Source organism: Pleurodeles waltl, chromosome 5 (genome assembly GCF_031143425.1).
Source record: "Pleurodeles waltl isolate 20211129_DDA chromosome 5, aPleWal1.hap1.20221129, whole genome shotgun sequence".
Classification (NCBI taxonomy): Eukaryota; Metazoa; Chordata; class Amphibia; order Caudata; family Salamandridae; genus Pleurodeles; species Pleurodeles waltl.
Window position 1 is genome coordinate 873,789,136 of NC_090444.1, and position 23,774 is coordinate 873,812,909.

Sequence of the window (23,774 nt, forward strand, 5' to 3'; positions counted from 1 at the left end):
GCAAAAATACAAACATGATAACCACAGACCTCCCATAAAATATCTAAAGTTATGTTACAAGATTCCTAGATTGCAAACTACTGCACCTCGTGGGAAGTACGAATGTAAAGCAAGCGTTCTCCAGGTTTCATTCACTAGCTGCAGGGATAATGCAACAAGGATCAAATTAATTCCACGGAGATCTGGGAGATGTGTTTATGGTCAAGCAAATGCACATTATGGTGCCATAGGTCAGTTAGCATGTGTAAATAATTTCTTCAATGTACCTCATGAAGTTTGTTTGTAGTTGTTGTACATGCAAAAATCCAATAAAAATAATTTTTTAAAAAGTATTCTGAAAGCAGGTAATAAAAAAACAAACATTTGTACTTGGATTGTCTGGGTGGTTGTGGCCTCTCTTGTGGTTGGACCTCAGTGACACGTGGGTGTATGTCAAACACTCCTACCCACTCAATGTGGAGTTGAAGAGTTCCATGTAGGCTGGCCGCTCCTGAATGATCTACTAGCTCTTGTTGCGTTAAATTCATCGACAGTGGTTCAAAGTTGCTCCCTGCTTCAAATAGGCTAATCCTAGGGGACTGGAGGTTCCAGATTCAAACTTCAAACTTTTAGACCAAGTGAATAATGCTCTGCACAATAAACAGATTTGTAATCTTTATTTTGTTACCTTGTCACCTAAACATGATAAGCATTGTAAGGTACAGTATGTGTGGTAAGTATATTCACACATGACTTCCATATCTCTCTGTTTGACCATCTGGTCCTGGGTTGCTTGTGTTCCCATCAAGGAAGGACCGGGCCTGGCGGTTCAGGTTGGACTGTTCTCATGTAGAACAGGATCACGTGGCTGGGGTCTAGCGTTTGCCAGTAGCCGAGATTAATTCAAGCATTCCATCCATCACCTTGTTGTTTCTGCATTAATTATATGCTTAAGCAAAGCTACAAGTGCCCCACGTTTGGAGCACACCACTGAAATTCACACATTTCTGATCATAAACTGGTGCGTAAATCTTTGCTGCTCCATGCAGGATGTGCTTTCTGTTATGTGGGGCTAGAACTCTAAGGCCCAGCTTTCAAGGAGGTTCGGGAGGAGCTGCCAACTCCAGTGAGCACCTTTTAAATCTTCGCTGCTCCCTGTGGTGCTGGCCGCACTTTCCATTACCTGGGCAAAAGCTCCAAGGCCCAGCAATCAAGGTTGCGGCAAAGGAGCTGCCAGTGCCGATGAGTGCTGTTTAAATCTTCGCTACTACCCATGGCACGGGAGGTGCTTTCAGTTACCTCGGGATAGGACTCCAAGACCCAGCATTCAAGGAGATGGGGAGGAGATTGCTACTCCCTGTGGCATGGGACATGCGCAGGACACTCCTGGTGCATGCCCAGATGAAGACTGGGCCAAGAACAGGCCAATCTGTGCCCGTCCGTGGTTGGACAAGGCTGGGCTGGGCTCGTCTAATGGCTCCAGGGTTTCACAACCTTTTGAAGAGTAAAGGGGTGAGGTAGGACTGACAGATTTCATTTTTTTCATCCTTTGATAAGTTCCTTCTACCTCGTGCATCAAGAAATGGGGAAAAATAATCTCACACAGTCTAAGAATGGAGGGAAAAAGGGAAACATTTCAACTACCCTGATAACATCCTACTTGTCATCAGCCATGGGTTGTAACACTACTGAGTTAGAACTAGTTAAGGACCAAATAGAAGCTGTCCAAATATTGAATACAGACCCTATTACTCAATCTAATGACCTGATCCCTGAAATGTTTATAAAGCCATCAGTTGGCGAGACTTACATTGATCCAAGGAACTCAAATACTTATTCATAAATCCTAAATCTCATCCAAAACCTACGGCCAAAACAACTATCCCCTGCATTAGCACAAGGCACTTTCCAATATTTCTGGTGTAAGCTCTGACAGCCCTCAGCCTAGTGTGCATAAATCGTCTCCTCCAAACAGAAGCGGGGGCAGAGAAGTTCAGAGGGCTGTAACTGCTAAATTGAATGCTAAGGAACAAATAAATATCGATGAGGGCTGCAGAAGGTCAAAGCCTGATGTCTTAGTAAAAACTCCTAACCTCCTGGAAAGGTTTCGTTTCAAGACTGAGTTACTTGACTCCTGTAAACCTTTATTATCAATATTGATGTCTTATTTAGGGATTTCCGACGAGACGTTCATGAGCAATTCAAAACATTGGGTGACAGAGTCCATGCCCTGTCTGAGACCTAAAATAAATTCCTCTAGTCTCTACCCCAGCACCAGCATACCATGTGTATTCCTCTTCAGCCTGATAACCTTTCAGCAAACCCTCACTTCCAAGCCTGCCTTTGGCTGCAACTACCCTAACATCAGCACATTATAGTTCTAATCATAATCAAGCAACTGGTAATGCTGATTCCACTGTTTTTCCAGCAAACAAATGAATGCATCCATGAATGGTGGCTGTTTGGAGCACCTGCAACTTCCACCCGAATGTACCCCATACGTAATAGTCCTGGAAGAGGTTCCAACTATGGGTGCACTCTGTGTGAGAAGTTTGTGGGAGCTGGTTGGACCAGAAATTTAAAGTAGCCCGTTGGTGCAAGAAAAATTTGGGGTGCCTGATGGACCTAGTTGATGATATTACAATGGTCTGGAGGGTTGGATAGCTAAGCTTCAAACCTACAACCAGAAAGCGGGATTGTGTAAAAGTTACGGGCTGATTTAAGAAAAGTGGCACACCACTCTGTGCAGCACCACTTTCCTTGTGCCCCTTTGCACTCCCTACCAAAACCATGTGTGCCCGTATTTAAAATACGGCGCACCGTGGCGCAGGGTATGGGGAAATAGCATCAGAATTCCTGATGCTATTGATTTACTGTGCAGGAGTAGTAACACAATGTTCATGCTACTCCTGCAGAGTACACAGGGGCCCATTGTATTCAATGGCATGCCCCTTTTAACGCCTGCTCTGAGCAGGCATTAAAAGTGCAGAAAAAAATGGCACAAGAAAATCTCTTACTCCATTTTCTTTGCCCCCCCTAACAGGGGAACACCTTCTTTGTACAGGCATAATGTAGTGCAAACGGTTACAAAGTGTCTCAATGCCTACATCAAAAGGATGGTGCTAGGGGCTCTAGAATCAACCCCATAATGTTTAAAACCCGTAACTGGTGAGCTTTCTGTTGCATCATCTAGACCATTTAGTGAACCAATAGGCCCATTTACGCACCTTGCCCTTGACTTTATTGGCCACCCATTACAACAATCACTGAAACTAGCATAGCAGAGCTGCCCACTGTAGCAAAACTACCCACTGCAAAATATTATGTACTTTTAGCTGGGCTGTCTGATATAGAAAGTCTGTCCACTGCTTTAGAATGCTACCACACCTTACTACTTTCCACCCGAGCACTTGAGAGATGCCTAATTCAGGCCCTAATCACACAGCTGCTTAGGGGGTGGGTTGTCTCTGTCTTCTTTCAATAAACTGAAACTGTTAAAGCATGATGGGCTACAAATGGTAAATGATTTTGATGTAGAATGCTGCCAAGGAACTATAACCTGGAATCCGTTAATCTTGATTGTCCTTTTCCCAAAAGTGAAAAGATTGGGTAAAGCATTAACTTACAACATGGTCCTAACAAGGGAATCCATATGAAATGGGAAAATATAGACCCCACTACATTGTTTAAGGTCTTATTAGAAGGAAAGCAAGTTTAGCCTGTCAGAAGAGGCCAAACCTTTGGAAGTTTTAAATAGTTTTGAGGAACTATGTAAAACTGTGTCCTATATGTTGATTGCAAAGAAATCAAATAGGAATCCACCCACCTACAAATGCTTGATCTCCGCCTGCTCTGCAGCTCTTAAAAATCTAAAATTGGTTACCAAAATTTCACCACATAATATTGAAGATATTAGTAAGGCCAGACATATATGTAAAACAACCCTAGATATGCAAAGGGAAGAAATAAGGAGGGCTTGGAAAGATTTGAAAGCTGCAACACAACTTAGGGGTAGTAGTACATTTTGGGAAATTATCAATCCTCCCTATTTTTCTGAATAAAACCAACTTACAATAGAATGCCATATCCCTGCTGAAGAGTGGGTAATCCATTTCCTAAGTTCTTTGATCAAGAGAACACCTCTGCTCCAGTCAATTCCTTTAAATCCACCAAATTTGAACTTGGGACAGCGCATCCATCATAAGGGATCATTGATGTAAATGAAGTGTCCAAAGCCATTTTAAGGTGTTCTCCTGCAAATCACCCAGCCCTGATATGGTCCCTATTGATGTTTTTAGACAGAACCCTATGGTCTAAGCACTATTACTAACAAACGTATTTCGAGCAGCAATTAAGGGCGGTCCACCATATTCATGGAGAGTCCACTATTGTACCAGTCTTTAAAAAGAGGAATAGAAACCTCCCGACTTATTACCACCCTATTTCCCTCCTAGATTCATCCCTAAAAATATTAGGGAGGGTAATTCTTTAACATTTATAAGACTGGGTTGGAGCAAAAAATGTCTTTTCTGAAGTGCAAAATGGTTTCAGTCCAGCATTGTGCACAATGAACAATTCCTGAATTTATTTTTATTGATAGGGAAATATGTCAAAGCCAGGGGATGTTCTTTACACATGGCGTTTATGGAGCTCCTGTGCTTTTGACATGATGGGCAAGATGAGGCTAAGGGACCTGATGGGCGAGGCAGGCATCAAAAATTCTTTGATTAACTGCCTAATGCGTCTGCGTTGGAGCACCACTACTAAGTTTGATATGGCCAGGAGGGAGAATGTACCCCATTTATCAGGTCCAACCGAGGTGTTAGGGAAGGATGCATTCTAGCCCCTATTTTATTCCTATTTTATATTTATGCTCTCGATTCAGTGCTGGCGAAAAAAGGGCTGCCCAGTCCCTGTCTGACGTGGTTTTAATTGCCAAACGGCTTGCAGATTTTACCTGATTCTTTTAACAATGTTATAGGCAATTTCAAATGAAGTGTGAATCATCAGAAATCTTATATAAGGACCAGTGGCCCCAAAAATGCAAGCTCACGAAAAGGTGGGAATGTTATAGCCAAGGTATGAAATTTTTAATTATCTAAGTGTTATCTTTGATGCCAATCTAAAATGAGAAAAGCTACTAACCCAAAGTGTACAAAAAGCTTCAGGGGCATTGCGAAGAAACTTGGGGCCAGATGTAGCAAGGGGTTTTGTCCATTCTGTGTCTATGGGAAAATGTGTTCGTACATATGGCCCTTGGTCACAAGCCCATTAAAACATATTTTTATTGTATAAAAGTAAATATTTCTCTGTTGGCACATATGGGACAGGAGTGTAGGGTTACATTAAGTCAGGGAATCTGCAAACCCTAGAGAATAAATATTTAACCAGGCTGCAGACAATGTCCAAGAGAACCACAAGCTAAATTGCTCATTTAGAATGAGGCCTTTGCTATCTGGAAGACATTATTAAGACCGCACACTTACTCATTTGGATAAAGATTTGATATTTCCCTGAGGCCAAATTTTCCTCATTGGTACTCGAGGACTGTATTAAACTAGACAACATGGATCTGATTCCATGGTTAGCCTCAGTCAAGCAAGCTTTTCTTATCTTTGAATTCCAAACTTCTTTAATGTTCCTAATAGACGTTCTTACAGCGTTAGATTAACAGCATACTTGTCATTCAGTTATCAGCTATTTTTGCTTGGCATGAAGAATCAGAAATCAATAAGTCAACTAGGGCTTTTGAAAACTTAAATTATGGCTATGGGGTACTGTTATCACACAACACTCCAATCTTTGATACTTATTGATACTTATTGGTATTTTGCTGTTTTTGGTACGAATTGAATACACTTCTTTCCTGCATGTTTTTAAAATCGTTGGATTGATTTTTATAATTGATCATATTTCTTGTATTTTATTATGTTTTATTTTTGATGTGATTATATTTATATAACAATTGCTGAATGAACGTTTTTTGACTGCCGGTAGCACTATAAAGAGGTGATTAAGAGGCCGAAAGGGGGGATTAGAACAGAGGCTTGGGAAGAGCTTGTCACCGCAAGTGAAAAGAATGATACGTTGCAATTCTGGAGAATAGTTAATGCACCTTTTTTCCAATAACTCTCCTCCTCCTACTGATGTGAATATTGTGAGTTGGGAGGATTTTGATCTGCTTGTAATCACTGAAAAGTATGTTATCTCAGTCGTGAGAAGGTGCCAGAGCAAGAAGGTGCCGGGTCCGGAGGGAGTCCCTGTTGATGTTTTTAGAGAAAACCTATTGTTGTGGGCTCCAGTGTTGGCACGTGTTTGGCTGTGCATGTGCTTTAGGTCCCCTAAAATCCTGGTCCAGGACAATAATTGTACCAATTTTAAAAAAGAGCGAGATCCCCACTGCTGTCGGTCTATTTCCCTGATTGATTCTACGGCCACGGTATTGGGAAGAATATTATTGAACTACCTTGAGCACTGGGCAAATGAGATAATATTTTATCTCCTGCCCAATACAGATTCAAACAGGGTGTAGGGACAGTAGATCAATGTCTAAACCTACACCTAGTAATGTGTAAATATTTGCCTGCTAAGGAAGAATACCTTTATCTGGCATTAATCAACTTGAGTGCAGCATTTGACAATGTTATAAGGTAAAAACCGTGGAACATGCTTATAAGTAAGGGTACTAATCTACGCTTTGTCCACCTCCATGTTCAGCTGCATACTGATGTTGAAGGCTGTGTCAGATTTGGGCCAGGGCGGGAGTGCACCCGCTATATTAAGATCACGAAGGGGGGCAGATATGGGTTTGTGCTGGCACCATTTCTGTTTAGTTTTGATATTAATAACCTTAATGATCATCTGGTAGTGGTCACAGCTGATCCACCCACGGTAGGAAACCAACCCACTACCGGTACTGATGTACGCAGATGATAGCGTTCTAGTGCTAGAACGGGCTTGGTGCTCCAAAAACTCTTAGATGCCTTTGTAAGATTTATGTCTGATTTGGGGCTCAGAGCAAATACAACCAAAACATATGCTATGGTTTGTTGGGCGCCCTAAGAGGAGGTCAAATTGTTTTTATTTAAACGGAAATACACTAAAATGTGTGAATTCCTTTTCATATTTGGGAGTTCTGTTTGACAGTAAGATCACTTGGAGGCACTTGAGGAATGTGAGAGCATCCCAGCATGAACAAGCAACAGCTGCCCTGTTCAGATTTGCGAAAAGGTTAGGGTCCATGGGCTTGAAAGCTATCAACACAATATATAAATTCAGACCCATACCAATTGTCACCAATGGCTCAGGGGTGTGGGGATACTGCAACAGCTCCCAACTGCAAGTTTGTGAAGATAAATTCCACCACAGGGTATTGTCCCTGACGAACGATGTCCCTTATGTATTGTTGCATGAGGAGTAGGGACTACAGTACATAGGGGATACATTGAGGCTGGCAACCAACCAGATTTGGCTGTTTGTATGGTCTAGACCAGAAGTAGCCATGACACAAGCTGTTATTATTGATTGCCTAAAACTGCACAGGGTTTTCAAAATCAGTTGGCTAACATACATCAGTGAAAATCTACATTTATCTGGAAGCAAGGATTTGTTTGAGGACTCATCAGTAATAACCCGATCCCACAAAGCCATGGTGAAAGCTGAACTACACAAATCGTTAACTGAAAAGAAGTTGAAAGTAAGAAGAGCTCTGTAGAGATATATCTCCCATTAAGCACTACTCCAGTCATTGAGCCATATTTATTTAAAACATCATGTGATCAAATGTTTTACCTTATCAGATTTAGGCTGGAGATGGCTCATTTTGTATTATTGGTACCCCTCAAGAGTAAATAGGAGTAAAGACCTGCTCCTGTGTCCCTGTGATTCATCAGCACAGCAGTCACAACTCCATTTGTTCTTTTTTGCAAATTATACAAGCACCAACAAACCCGTTGTGAGAAAGTAGCCTCTCTCTAGCTTGGTTACCCCAACCTTTGGCCTGTTTGTGAGTGTATGTCAGTGTGTTTTTACTGTGTCACTGGGATCCTGCTAGCCAGGACCTCAGTGCTCATAGATAAAAAAAAACTATATGTCAGTGTGATTTGCTTGTCTCACTGGGATCCTGCTGGTCAGGACCCCAGTGCGCATAGTTTATGACCTAATGTGTGTGTCTGTATAGTGCTTAACTGTGTCACTGAGGCTCTGCTAATCAGAATCTCACTGCTTATGCTCTCTCTGCTTTTAAATTTGTCACTATAGGCTAGTGACTTCATTTACCAATTTCACTTGGCACACTGGACCCCCTTATAAGTCCCTAGTATTTGGTACCTAAGTAACCAGGGCATTGGGGTTCCAGGAGATCCTTATGGGCTGCAGCATTTCTATTGCCACTCATAAAGAGCTCAGACAAACCCTTTCACAGGACTGCCACTGCAGCCTGCGTGAAATAATGCACACATTATTTCACAACCATTTTCACTGCACTTAAGTAACTTATAAGTCACCTATATGTATAACCTTCACTTGCTGAAGGTTAGAGGCAAAGTTACCAAGTGTGAGGGCACCCTTGCACTAGCAAAGGTGCCCCCACATAGTTCAGGGCCATTTCCCAGGACTTTGTGAGTGCGGGGACGCCATTACACACCTGCATTACATATAGGGCAATACCTATATGTAGCTTCACAATGGTAACTCCGAATATGGCCATGTAAGGTGTTTAATATCATGGAATTGTCCTCCCATTCCAAATATGGTATTGGGGAGCCAAGTCCATGCATCCTAGGGGCTCCACCAGTGGATCCCCAGTACTGCCAACCCAGCTCTCTAGGGCTTCCAGTGCAGCTACGTCTGCTGCGACCTCACAGACAGGGTTCTGCCCCCCTGGGGTCTGAGGAGCTCAGTTCCAGGAAGGCAGAACAAAGCATTTCCTTTGGGAGCAGGGTGTTTCACCCTCTCCCTTTGGAAATAGGTGTTACAGGCTGGGGAGGGGGAAGCCTCCACCAGCCTCAGGAAATGCTTTGAAGGGCACAGATGGTGCCCTCCTTGCATAAGCCAGTATACACCGGTTCTGGGACCCCTCGTCCCCTGCTCTGGTGCGAAACTGGACAAAGGAAACTGGAGTGATCACTTCCCTGTCCATCATCACCCTAGGGGTGGTGCCCAGAGCTCCTCCAGTGGGTCCCAGACTGGGGGCACTCTGGAGGACTCTGAGTGGCTAGTGCCAGCAGGTGACGTCAGAGACCCCTCCTGATAGGTCCCTATCTGATAGGTAGCCAATCCCCCTCTCAGGGCTATTTAGGGTCTCTCCTGTGGGTTCTCTTCAGATTCTACTTGCAGGTTTCCAGCAGGAATCCTCTGCAACTACTACTTCATCCTGTTACCTCGGATAAACCGCAGCCTGCTCCAGGAACCGCTGTAACAGCAACAAAGTATCCACAAGGGATACTTTTCTTCTGCAAATTCAGCTCCAGCCAGCAACTGCAACGGTTTCCACAGTGTGCACGCTCTGAGGACTCTCTGTCTTCACCCTGCACCAGAAGGACCAAAGAAATCTCCTGTGGGGTGACAGAGTCACTCCCATGCTCATGCAGGCACCTTCTAAGTCGACGACTGGTTCTCTTGGACTCCTCTCACAGCAACGAGCGTGCTCCTTGGAACACAGAGGGTGGACCCCACTGTCTTGAGGTTCTGCTGTCTTAATTTGGAGAAGGTAAGACCTTACCTTCCCCCAGAACGACAGTACCCCTGTGCACTGCGTCTTCTTTACCTCCTGAGGCCTCTGTGCACTATTTGTAAAATTCCTTTTGCACAGCCTGGCCCAGGTCCCCAGCACTTTATCCTGTGACGCTCAACTCACTGAGTTGATCTCTGGCAGTGTGGGACCTTCTTTTGTAGTGCTGCACCAACTGCATTTTGCACCTCCTTTGTCCCCATGTCCTGGGACACCGTGGGTGCTATCTGGTGCTCTGAGGGCTCTCTGAAGTGCTGAGAGCTGCTTCTTCCTCCTCACACAGAGTTGAGGCCCCCAGGTCCCTCCTGGGTCCAGACAGTGCCTAGTTGACACAAAACACGACTTTGCTGGAACCAAGGCTTGTTGGAGGAATACAGTGACAAAACTCACCTGCATCCAACTTCATGATGTGGGACATCCTTTGCATCATGCAGGAACCCACTGGCATCTTCCTAGGGTGCATATCTGCAATCTTCGTCCAACTGGGGACTCTTCTTTTGCACCCTCTTCTGGGTTGGCAGGGGCTCCTGTACTTATTGAAACTTCTTTCGACTTCTGAACTTGCACTCCTTCTTTTGCAGGTCTTCAGGTCCAGGAATCCACTGTTTGTTGTTTGCAGACTTGGTTGGTTCTTTCAATAATTCCAATCATGAGGTGTAGTGCGTCCTAAGGAAACTTGCTGTACGTTACTCCTGCTTTCCTGGACTATGGGTTGGGGTAATTTACTTACCTTTATTGTATTCTTACTCTCCCAGTGATTCTGCACACACTACACTTGTCTAGGGGGGGAATTTGTGATTTGCGTTCCACTTTCTTAGTATATGGTTTGTGTTGCCCCTAGACCTATTTTCTCCCTTTGCAATCTATAGCATTTCCTATTGTCTGCACTAACCTATGCCTAATTACTTGCCTTATTTTGGTGTCTAGTATATATATTCTGTATAATACTTACCTCCAGAAGGAGTATTGCCTCTAAGATATTTTTGGTACTGTGTCACCCAAATGAACTACCTTTATTTTTGGTAACACTGAGTATTTTCTTTACTTGTGTAGAAGTACTGTGTAACTATAAGTGGTATTGCATGGGTTTTGAATGTCTCCTAGTTTAGCCGAAGCTGCTCTGCTATAGCTACCTCTATCAGCCTAAGCTGCTAGAACACTACAACATTTCACTAATGAGGGATAACTGGACCTGGTATAAGGTGTAAGTACCCAAGGTACCCACTACGAACCAGGCCAGCCTCCTACACCCGTATACTGAGACCCTTATTGCAGAGCCTAAATAGTCAAAGTTGCAAAAAAGCACTGGGGTATTTGCAGCTGCTGCAAGCCGATCGTCTGTGTTACACTGTGTAAAGTGTCCATGCTTCTGTAGTCAGAAGCAGGAGAATCGTTGGAAAAATAAAGTACACTCCTGCACAAATTGTATTGCACCATTCGGAGAGGTGTAACTTTTGCTTTGTCTATATAATATAATTTTGGGAAGGAGGAGGGTTGTATACTGCATCAGGTACGAGAGGAAACAAAATATTTATACTGTATATTATAAGATACTTAGCTATTTAATAAATTACTTGCATGTTTTAGCTTTGCTGGTGTGCTTTAAATAGGCGTCAGATTTATCCATGGCATTAGCTTGAAAAGATAACAGATTATTCTGTACCTTTTTATGTCTCGAGAGTTTTTTTGCAATTTGTGCACTTATGCATTTGTTTTATTAGTTTTATTAAGTGTTTTAGCTATGTTTTATTATTTTATTGCATGACTTTATACAGGGAGTGCAGAATTATTAGGCAAATGAGTATTTTGACCACATCATCCTCTTTATGCATGTTGTCTTACTCCAAGCTGTATAGGCTCGAAAGCCTACTACCAATTAAGCATATTAGGTGATGTGCATCTCTGTAATGAGAAGGGGTGTGGTCTAATGACATCAACACCCTATATCAGGTGTGCATAATTATTAGGCAACTTCCTTTCCTTTGGCAAAATGGGTCAAAAGAAGGACTTGACAGGCTCAGAAAAGTCAAAAATATTGAGATATCTTGCAGAGGGATGCAGCACTCTTAAAATTGCAAAGCTTCTGAAGCGTGATCATCGAACAATCAAGCGTTTCATTCAAAATAGTCAACAGGGTTGCAAGAAGCGTGTGGAAAAACCAAGGCGCAAAATAACTGCCCATGAACTGAGAAAAGTCAAGCGTGCAGCTGCCACAATGCCACTTGCCACCAGTTTGGCCATATTTCAGAGCTGCAACATCACTGGAGTGCCCAAAAGCACAAGGTGTGCAATACTCAGAGACATGGCCAAGGTAAGAAAGGCTGAAAGACGACCACCACTGAACAAGACACACAAGCTGAAACGTCAAGACTGGGCCAAGAAATATCTCAAGACTGATTTTTCTAAGGTTTTATGGACTGATGAAATGAGAGTGAGTCTTGATGGGCCAGATGGATGGGCCCGTGGCTGGATTGGTAAAGGGCAGAGAGCTCCAGTCCGACTCAGACGCCAGCAAGGTGGAGGTGGAGTACTGGTTTGGGCTGGTATCATCAAAGATGAGCCTGTGGGGCCTTTTCGGGTTGAGGATGGAGTCAAGCTCAACTCCCAGTCCTACTGCCAGTTCCTGGAAGACACCTTCTTCAAGCAGTGGTACAGGAAGAAGTCTGCATCCTTCAAGAAAAACATGATTTTCATGCAGGACAATGCTCCATCACACGCGTCCAAGTACTCCACAGCATGGCTGGCAAGAAAGGGTATAAAAGAAGGAAATCTAATGACATGGCCTCCTTGTTCACCTGATCTGAACCCCATTGAGAACCTGTGGTCCATCATCAAATGTGAGATTTACAAGGAGGGAAAACAGTACACCTCTCTGAACAGTGTCTGGGAGGCTGTGGTTGCTGCTGCACGCAATGTTGATGGTGAACAGATCAAAACACTGACAGAATCCATGGATGGCAGGCTTTTGAGTGTCCTTGCAAAGAAAGGTGGCTATATTGGTCACTGATTTGTTTTTGTTTTGTTTTTGAATGTCAGAAATGTATATTTGTGAATGTTGAGATGTTATATTGGTTTCACTGGTAATAATAAATAATTGAAATGGGTATATATTTGTTTTTTGTTAAGTTGCCTAATAATTATGCACAGTAATAGTCACCTGCACACACAGATATCCCCCTAACATAGCTAAAACTAAAAACAAACTAAAAACTACTTCCAAAAATATTCAGCTTTGATATTAATGAGTTTTTTGGGTTAATTGAGAACATGGTTGTTGTTCAATAATAAAATTAATCCTCAAAAATACAACTTGCCTAATAATTCTGCACTCCCTGTATGCATGCTTGTATGGATTTTATCCTGAGCTGAATAAAGCTTTCTTGAGTCTTGAATCTTCACTACCTAACTGAATGACTAAATAACAAAACAAGGGTACTTTACTCACGTTCCGGAACACACTACTGGGCATGATGGGAAATTACGTACAAGATATATAAATTGCAAAAACATGAAAAGATTACTTTTAACAAACTACATTCATTTAAACATCTACTCCCTTCCGTGAAGTCAGCAAATTCTACCCCCACCACCTCCTACTCAAACCTAAAAAATCCCACACATGACAGAACGCACCTAAAACCCAGAAAACAATTTGTGTTCAAACACATAACCATCAACTCCTAAAAACCCTACAAGTCTTTCCATAAAAATAGAAACCCACCAGACCATTGTTAAAACTCAACAATAATAAATACAAAAAACATGCCAGGTGGGTCTTTTTTGTTGTTCTTAAGCTGCTAGCTTCAGTTCGATGTCCTTGAAGCTGCTTAGAGCTTGATTACAAGTTTGGTGGTAAAAACAACTAGAACTTCACATTGGGTAAGTACCGGTTCTGTGGGACTAGGTAACACATACATACAATAGCACGATTATGATTTCTTAGCATGTATCATGCAATAGGTCTTTACCATATGGAGTGTATGTGTGACGCACGCTTTTTATCTCATGTGATAAATACCTTACCTGATAAATAGCACATGCACAAAACATCAGACTGTAGAAGTGTAGGAGGCTGGCCTGGTTTTTAGTGGGTACCAAAGGTACTTACACCTTATACCAGGTCCAGTTATCCCTTATTAAAGAAATGTAGTCAATGTTTGGAAGCCAGACTGTCTAAGCGGTAGGCAGAGCAGCCAAGGCTGAACTAGGAGACATGCAAAGCTCTTGCAATACCACTGTAGTCACACAGTACTTACACACATGAAAGACAATACTCAGTGTTACAAAAATAAAGGTACTTTATTTTAGTCATACAATGCCAAAAATACATCGGAGGCTATACTCCCGTAGGAGGTAAGTAAATTACACAATATATACACTAATAATCATAAAAACAGTGAAAATTGTGAAAATCACAATAGGTTGCAATGGGCCTAGGGGGATCACAAACCATATACTAAAATAGTGGAATGTGAAAGTCAGTTTCCCACCTAGGCAAGTGTAGTGTGTAGAGAGGTGCTGGGAGTGTAAGAAAACACCAAAGGTAAATAAAATATCCCACCCCAGAGACCAGGAAAGCAGGAGTAAAACACAAGTTTCCTAAAACACAGTAGAAGGTGTGATAGAAGATAATACAAGAACCCGAAGAGACTGCAAGACACCAACGATGGATTCCTGGACCTGAAGACCCGTGGAAGAAGGGGACAAAGTCCAAGAAGCACTGAAGAGTTCAGGGAGAACAGGAACCCCTGCTAACCCGGATGAATGTGCAAAAGAGGAACCACCGGTGAGAAGACAAACTCAGTATTGCACCAAAGAAGCCAGATGCAGGCTCCTGGTTGGTGCAGAAGATATCCCATGCTGGATGGATGAATGCAGTCTGGTTTGCATCGCTGGATTCCGTCAACAAGCCTTGGCAACTGCAAAGCTTGTGGGTAGCAGAAAATGTTGCTGCCCAGAACCAGGAGGGACCTGGTGGCCTCTACCCAGGAGGGGGAGACAGAGGGGTCTCTCAGCAACTCAGAGAGCCCTCAGAAGACCAGGCAGTGTCCACAGGAGTCCCACAGCACAGTGACAAAGGAGGTGCAAATAGAGGCCTACGCAGCACAACTCAAAGGATTCCCACACCGCCAGAGAACTACTCAGGAAGCTGTGCATCGCAGGATGGAGTGCTGGGGGCCTTAGCTGTGCTGTGCATGAAGAACTTCTTGGAAGGAGGCACACAAGCCTTGGCAACTGCAAGTCACGCGGTGCATGGGGGTACTGTCTTGCGTAGGGAGGCAAGCTCTTACCTCCACCAAATTTGGACAGCTGGACGTTGGGACTCCCGGAGTCACTTTAGTCTACCCCCGTGTCGCTGGATCCACCCCTGTCATCTGGAGAGAGGACCCAAGCCGCTGGTCATCGCTGCAGAGAGGTGCCTGCTGAAGCAGGGAAGTGACTCCATCACTCCACAGGAGATTCCTTCAGTTCTTCTGGTCCAGGCTGAATACAGGCAGTCCTCGGAGGATGCACGACCTGGAAACTGTTGCAGTTGCTGGCAGGAGCTAAAGATACAATGTTGCAGAAGTTGTCTTAGCTTCTTTGTTGCAGTTTTGTAGAGTTCCTGGAGCAGTCAGCGGTTGATCAGTCGGTAGAAGATGAAGCAAAGGATTCAGAAAATTCCTGCTGGAGTCTTGCAATCCGAATCTGAAGAAACACCCAGAGGTAAGCACCTGTCATGAGGGGTCTCTGACATCACCTGCTGGCACTGGCCACTCAGATGCTCCCAGAGTGCCCCGCCACCTTGGAATCCAAGATGCCACAACCCAGGGACACTCTGGAAGAGCTCTGGGAACCACCCTTAGGGTGGTGATAGACAGGGGAGTGGTCACTCACCTTTCCTTTGTCCGCCTTCGCACCAGAGCAGAGACTGGGGGTCCCTGAACTGGTGTAGACTGGATTATGCAAGGAGGGCATCATCTGTGCCCTTCAAAGCATTTCCAGAGGCTTTTGGAGGATACCCCTCCCATGCCTGTAACACCTATATCCAAAGGGAGAAGGTGTAACACCCCTCTCCTAAAGGAAATGCATTGTTCTGCCATCCTGGGATTGAGATTTCAAGCCCTAGGAGGCCGGAAGCCTGTCTGTGAGGTGGTAGCACCTGGGGCTGCAGTGAAAACTTCAGAAGACTCGTATGGCAGTACTGGGGGTCCCCAGAGTACATGGGATTGAGCAACTAATACTGAAATCAGTATTGGGGCACAACTCCCAGTTGTTATACACTTTGCTTGACCATGTTCAGAGTTACCATTGTGAAGCTGTACATAAGTATTGACCTATGTACAGTGCACACTTAAGATAGCGTCCCCGCATTCATGAAGTCTGGGAAAGCAGCCCATGAGGATCCCCTGGAACCCCAATGCCCTGGGTACCTACGTACCATATACTATGGATTGATAAGGGGGTCCAGTATGCCAATTTGGAGTGAAATACTGAGTCACTAGACTGTAGTGACAAATGTAGAAACAGAGAGAGCATGAGCACTGGAGTTCTGATTAGCAGGACTCCAGTGACAATTTAGAAAACAGTGAAACACACTGACAAGCAGGCCATAAACCTTATGCATTGGGGTCCTGACTAGCAGGATCCCAGTGACAAAGTCAAAAACACACTGACATCAGGCAGAAAGTGGGGGTAGCATGCGAAAAAGAGGGTAATTTTCTACAAGGCATTTCTGGAGTGAAAAAATAAATCCCTAGAGAGCAGAAACATCCAAAAAAGCACATAGAATGATCTCAGGGCATCTCAAAATTACACCTACAACTTCCTGTGTTTAAGTATGTAGGCATTCATTTTGTGTGGGCTGAGCATTTTGAAACAAGACATAGGGATCCCACTGCATTCTCTGCTATCACTCAGTCATCACAAGCATACACCTGTCTAACTCTTCCACAATCAACCCCAATGGTGAAAGGAAGTACAAGTTAATGGATCCTGAGCTCAAGGTCCTGTCCAAGGATGTGGTAAAACATCATGACTGCTGATGTCCCATCCAATGCTAAAGATGCCACAAAAACAAACAAGAACAATCCTGAGGAAGGAGATAACTTACAAAATCAATACTGCATCCCCATATATACATGATGAAGAGAACTTTACAAACAGGTTCCAAACCTTGAAATGCAAGATATTGGGCTGCTAAGAACAAGCACTAAAGCATGGCACACAGTGATAGTTCTCCACTTCAGCTTTTCCTCACGCCATGGAGTAAAAAAGTTATAACCATAGTCAGCATGTCTATAGTCGAAGATGTGAAAGAAGGTTTCGGGTTTGGAGGAATCCAAAGTAAGAAACATAGAAGAGTTGTAATAGAAGTACATGTGGTTGTTAAAAAGTTAACTTGGCTGAGGCATCCAGTATATTGAGAATGCAACCACAATGTGACTAATGTTGCGTCTCCCCAGGAACAGTACAGTGTTTTTTGATTCAAGACACCTAACACAGAAGTTCAGCAAACAAATGTCCACATCACACAGCATTTGGACATTAAAAGTTTGCTTTGTTTTATGATTAAAGCACACTTGTCACCCCTGGTGTTCTCCTCATTTGGCAGTCCATGACTCTGGAACTCCTCAACCTGGAAAAAAAACAACAACAAACAAAAGAGGTTTGTTGCTGACTAAGACTGGTAACATGCTAGCGTGGAGCGCTGTAATTACACTTACTGTCTATGGGAGGGCTCTCCCTTAAGATGCATAGCTTAGACATTCTTATTCTGACGCACTAGCAGGCAGCATGATCCCCCAGGCCTACAAAACAAAGACTTAGGCCCAGATTAACAAAATAGTGTTGCAGCGCTGCTGCGTCAAAATTGCCAGTGCCACACTGCGCCACTTTTGAAACGCAGCAATGCACCATATATACAAAAATCCGGCACACCCCTGTGTTTCCCCCGATGTGGCGGTAAATTTAGCTGGCAGTCCCCGCACAGGCATCCTTGCACCACAGTGCAAGGGTGTCTGCGTTGAGGGGTGTGATTGTTTGCGTGCAAGAAGGTGTCCCTTCCTGCACATAAACAATCTACAATGGTGACTTGGCACTTCTATGTGTGTTGCAGGATGCAGCACACATATAAGTTCCAAATCATCATTTTTTAATGATTTTTTATGTGGAGGAAGGAACACATTCCTACACATAAACAATCATTCATGGCCTTTTGCTCTTTCTATGTGTGCTGCGGAATGCAACACACATAGAAAAAGCAAAAACGAGGAGGAATAAAAGTATTCCTCCTCGTTCTGCCATGCTTATGCCACTTCTGTGGTGGTGTTGTTTTTTGGCGCTGCCACAAATTTACGATGTATCGTAAATCTGGGGCAGCGTCAAAAACAATAGGTTTTGCAGTGGAACGCCCACAGCAACACCCATTACATGCTGCTCTACGGCAGAAAACTGCATCAGAGGGGCCGATATTTACAAGGAGGTGTTAAGCCACAAAAAGTGGCTTAAGGCCTCCTTTTAAATATGATGCAGTGAATAGCACCACCGGAGTGTCACTGAAAGTGGTGCTCCGGTGACAATAGGGCCTTGTAAATCTGGCCCTAAGTGTGACTGGTATGTTCTATTTGGATTCAAACATTGTGTTGTATGGTGCTTAAGGCAGTGAGAACCAAAAGTTCAAACTCCCAGCTATTTAATATTTCATGATCAAAGGATTGATGAGAATTCATGTCTACTGAAACTCAACAGTGTATGGTTTTGACAACTTTTCAAGGTACAAAATTGGAAAAGGAAAGTGGTGTGGCTATATTGACTAAGAAACCTACACAAAGTCACTCTTTCTTTCCTTGTAGGGATTGTAGCATCCAACACAGAGAAGCTTAGTTGTTTCCTCTTATCAGAGAAGAACACATTAGCAGGGCAGGAAAAGAGAACCACATGCTTCTACTAATATTTTTACTTAATTCCTCACAGCTTGACAGATACCAATTACCTCACCGCAAAACATCTCTACAGGCGCAGAGGATGTTAATACACAACAGAACCAAGCCAGCCAGAAATGTCATGGAAGACAACGTTTCTTATCTCATATCCTATTCCTCTTCCCCTCCGGAAGATTTGCTGACTCCCAAGATGCCTATAGCTATTGGGTCTACTGGAACTAAGGGGGGAGGTAGGAGTTTGCTTCAGTGACTCATCACATTCCCATGGGATCGTTCTCTTCAAGGTCAATGCTTCAGCAAACATGACAGAATAACAGGCCTACTTAATTGTCTCATCTGAGCATGATGAAGTCACGGACTGCCACCCTCAATGATGTCTTAAAAGTGCTAGCTACATTACAAAGTGACACCAAGGATATAAGGCAGGCTTTATGGCAGACCCAGGAGGACACTAGACGTCTTACACATAGGGCCTCATTGCGAGAGTTTGGCAGTGTGACTACCAGGCCACTATGTTGGTGGTCCCAAAAAGACCACCATGTTGGTTGTCTCTCAGACCACCCTAATGCAAGTACAGAGGTATGACCGCCAAACCAAAAAGCCAGATGGGTCACTGCGTGGAGGTCCGGAAATAGACTGTCCGACCTCCAGCCCGACAGCACCGCGACCACCGACTGACCGTATTACAAGTCCAAAATCATAGTGGAAGACATCCACTGCGCTTAGCCAATAGCTGTCTGAACCATGGTGGTTTGCGGTCAGCAAAGTAATACACAATGACACATTGGATGGATTTGAGAACTAACCAGCTGAAACACATTGCAACACTCAACACTACAAAACACATGCCCTTACACACTACAATTGTTTGCATCTGCACTGCAAGACAACTAAGCCCAAGCATCTTTTTTGCAGAGTACATAGATTAGGCATCCCTTCATTCACCACCTTCACATTCCACACCCTGTGCACACTTTTGTAAATTCACAGCGATTGCACTTTCCCTTTTTAGAAAGTTACTGTCACCTGTTTTTTTGTTGTTGCACCATGTCACGTTCCAAAAATCTACGTTTGTCTGAAGATGAGTTAAGAGTCTCAGGGGCAATGGGGATGATAGACAAACAAATTGCCAATGTAGAAGGTAAAATGCTGATACCCAAAGAACATACTACCCAACCACCAAAGAATAATGGGATACCTGACGATTCTAATCAGAGTGATAACGGGGCAGTGAATAGAGAAGCAAGGTATTGAAATGGTTGTATTCAAAATACCTCAGACTTAATCTATACCCCGGACGATCTTTCACCTGTTCCTAAACGCCCAAGGAAGACGGTGGTGGAGAAGGCAGCCGATATTTCTAAAAAAGTGACTAAGAAAGATTCAGTATTTACACTTGGCAGACACCCATTAAAGAAACCATCACGAATGAAACTCCCAAGTAACTCAGCAGACACGACTCAAACCCTTCTTGCAATTCTTTACGATTTAGTAAATACTTTGAAATCATCAATTGGGGCTTCACTGGAGTCCTTGACGGAGCACTTAAAAGTGGTGGAGAGAAAGGTTGAGGCAGGTGTAGGAATTATAAAGTCCATACAACTTGAGGGCCTACACCATGCGAAACAAGATTCTAGCATACCTTTGCCGATTCTAAATCCTGTGAGCAATACACAACTTACCATGCAAGACAGGGCAGATGATCCATATCTGACCTCAAAGACCCTGATTAAACTACAGCCGCCACTAATACTATCAAATACCAGTCACTCACATCTGTCCTCAAAGCCTACGACCAAATTACAGCCCTCTTTAATAGCATCAAATACTAGCTATAAATCAACTATGATAGCACCTAATATTCCACCATTAGCCAGGACAAACCAGTCCCAGCCAAACATAGGAGGGAGCCAACATAGTGAAATAAGACCTTTGAAGTCTATACACACTCCAAGCGACCTTCTACACCTTCCTCCTGAGGCAACTCCATACGTGGTGGTCTAGGCAAACGTTTCTTCTATAGGTGACCAACAGCGAAAAACTTGGGTGGCATTGAGGAATACGGCTTTGAACTGGATAGGAACACGTTTGGGTTCCGGAAGGACAGGGGCCTTTTTGGTGATATAAAAATGGTTAGAAGAGTCAAGTGGATAGGAAGTAGGGAGAAAGAATTGGAAGGAGACTGCATGGTCGTTTCATTCAAATCCCCAAACTCAGTGGACAGTATTATTCGTGAATTAGGAGTTAGACAAGCCACCTACCAAGGAATCCCCCTATTACCCTTGGGATTTTTCTACCAAAAACCTCTAGGGCATAACCTTATGAACCTACAGTCAGTAAGCAACCAATCCTGAAACAGTCCAGACCCCTTTTTTTCTAGTAATAGATGCCAACCTCTTACAACACTGGAAGGTCTGGATTGACTCAGCATTAATAAGAAAGACTCCTTTTATGAAGTGGTCCTGGAAGCAAACACAGAAGGGCCTAGTATGAACAGGGGAGATACACCGCATGCAATGGTATCCGATAGGAACACCGCAGAGACCCAGTCGAACCAGAGAGATCCCCTTTCGATAGAAATCTATACAACAGATGGCGGCATACCCCCACCAATCACAGATAATGCGTGTTCCCAATTTCATCAGAACATGGAAATAGCCATACTTTATTGGAACGTGACAGGCCTAATTAGTAAGATTAATAACGAGCTCTGGGTGAACTTTATAGAAGATTTCTCCTGCAAATGCCTCCAGGAGACTTGGGTATTAAACCCTGTTCATATAAATGACTATAAGACATTCCACACACCAGTAGCACAGACCAAGCATGGTAGACCAAAAGGAGGTTTATGCACATACATTTCCAATAAGCTGTGGCTACAGAATTTAAAAATGCGAATTACGAGACCACACTACCAAATGATAGAGAGTAACCTGGATCAGAATACTCAGCTAGCAGTTATTAATTTTTATAACAATGCATCACCAAGAGAAATTCTTAATATTTTAATGGAGAAGGGAGAGAACCTAGAGAAAATATGTGCAAATAATAGACGTAAGACTTTTATTATATGGGGCGGTGATTTTAATGTTCATCTTTGTAAAGAACTTGCGGAAAAGGTGTGTGGTTGGGACACTGAAGACACTGGCTTAAGGCCTCATTTCTCACATACTATCTAAGGAGATGCGATGAACTTAGTGGCCCAAAAACATAACCTGTCTTTTGTAAACAAATTACATTTCAAAGAACCACAGTTTAAACCAACTTTTAATGGAAGGGGCGCTGATACGGTGATCGATTATGTTATAATTTCAACCCATTTTTCATATTATTTTACTAACTGTACAATTCATGACATTGTAATAAGCGACCACTTCCCTCAGAGTTTGGAACTCTCACTAACTCCTGTTACATTGGCTAAAGACGAGAAGGTCACGATGGTAAACGACATTGAATTAGCCCCGAGCAATGGATATACATTGAGATGGTCTCAGATAGATTCACAGGCTCTATTGAAACAGCTATTATGTAAATATAATCAAGCCTTCGTAGACTGCCTTAGTGAGGACACAGAACCAGGAAAATGTTTAAATGCTTTTTCTCTGATAACGCAAGGCGTGAAGGAAGTTCTTACTACCAGGCCGGGAAAGTCAGGGAAAAAAAGGAAAAGTGGCTGGTTCGACCATGATTGCACAAAAGCACACATGAGTTTAAAAAAAGCTTTAAGTGCCCCAATAAGATGCCCCATTGAAATACGCATGTGTAGAAAGGCATATAAGAGAGCCATAAAAAGGAGGAAATCTACCCTGAGAGGAAATTTGTGGGAAAATTTACATAAAGCTAGCCTTGCGAAGGATAACATCCTCTTCTGGAAAATAATAAATACTCCTGTGTTAGGGAATAGAGATGTCCCCAGAATGGAAATTGCAATTTCGGAAGAGGATTGGATCGTATATTTTTCTAAGATATACCACCAATTTACTGACATAGACTCTGTGGTCTTCTTAAAGGCCCCAGATGCTCAGGAAGGCCCACGTTCGGCTGTAATACCCCAGTTTAGTTTAGAGGAGGTAGTGGAAGCCATAAGTATAAGCAAAGCGGGGAAAGCGCCGGGCCCCGACGGCGTTCCAATAGATTTATACAAGGCAAACACGCACCTATGGGGTCCTCTAATGACACAGGTATTGAGGGCCTTTTGTACACAAGGCCCCCCATCGATGTGGCGAGATTCCATCATCATCCCTAAATATAAAAAAGGTGACCGCCTCAACCCAGCTTGCTACAGGCCAATCTCCCTGCTTGAAACAACAGCTAAACTAGCAGGGAGAATAATCTTAATTAGACTCCAAACATGGGCGGAAGGAAATGACAACTTATCCCCAGTGCAGTATGGCTTCCGCACAGGAATAGGTACAGTGGAACAGGGCCTGAATTTAAGCCTCCTAGTGAGGAAGTACACAAAGACCAGAGAGGGTAACTTGTACCTGGGCTTCATAGACCTATCCTTAGCATTTGACTGCGTATTACATGAGAAGTTATGGGACATTTTAAGTAGTATGGGGGTCGAATTAACTTAGTTCAGTTTATACAGGACATGTATACAGGATGTAGAGCAAGAGTAAGGTACGGGATGAGAGGGGAATGCACTAGGCCTTTCGGCATAGATAGAGGGGTACGCCAAGGCTGCGTTCTTGCTCCACTCTTGTTCTCATTATACATAAACAATCTAGAACGTGATCTGATAAGCAAATGTAAAGACCTTCCCCAAATAGGCAACCGTGCTGTCCCTGTACTGCTTTACACAGATGATGCAGTACTTATAGCTAGGACACCATTAGCCCATCAAAAACTCTTAACCACCTGCATAACCTTTATGACAGATCTGGGACTTACAGTTAATCAGTCCAAAACTTTTATAATGAATTGCGGTAGGCAGTCGGGTAAGATCTACAATACTACCATCCATGAGGACAAAGTGGAGATAGCTCGTACCTTTTCATATCTGGGCATAATGTTTGACAAACAGGGTTCCTGGGCACATTGTGTGAAAACCAAAAAAGACCAGATCATTAAAACGACGACGGCTCTGAAGATTTTTTCTAAAAGGCTAGGGGGGATTACCCCGCCGAATATGGTAAAAA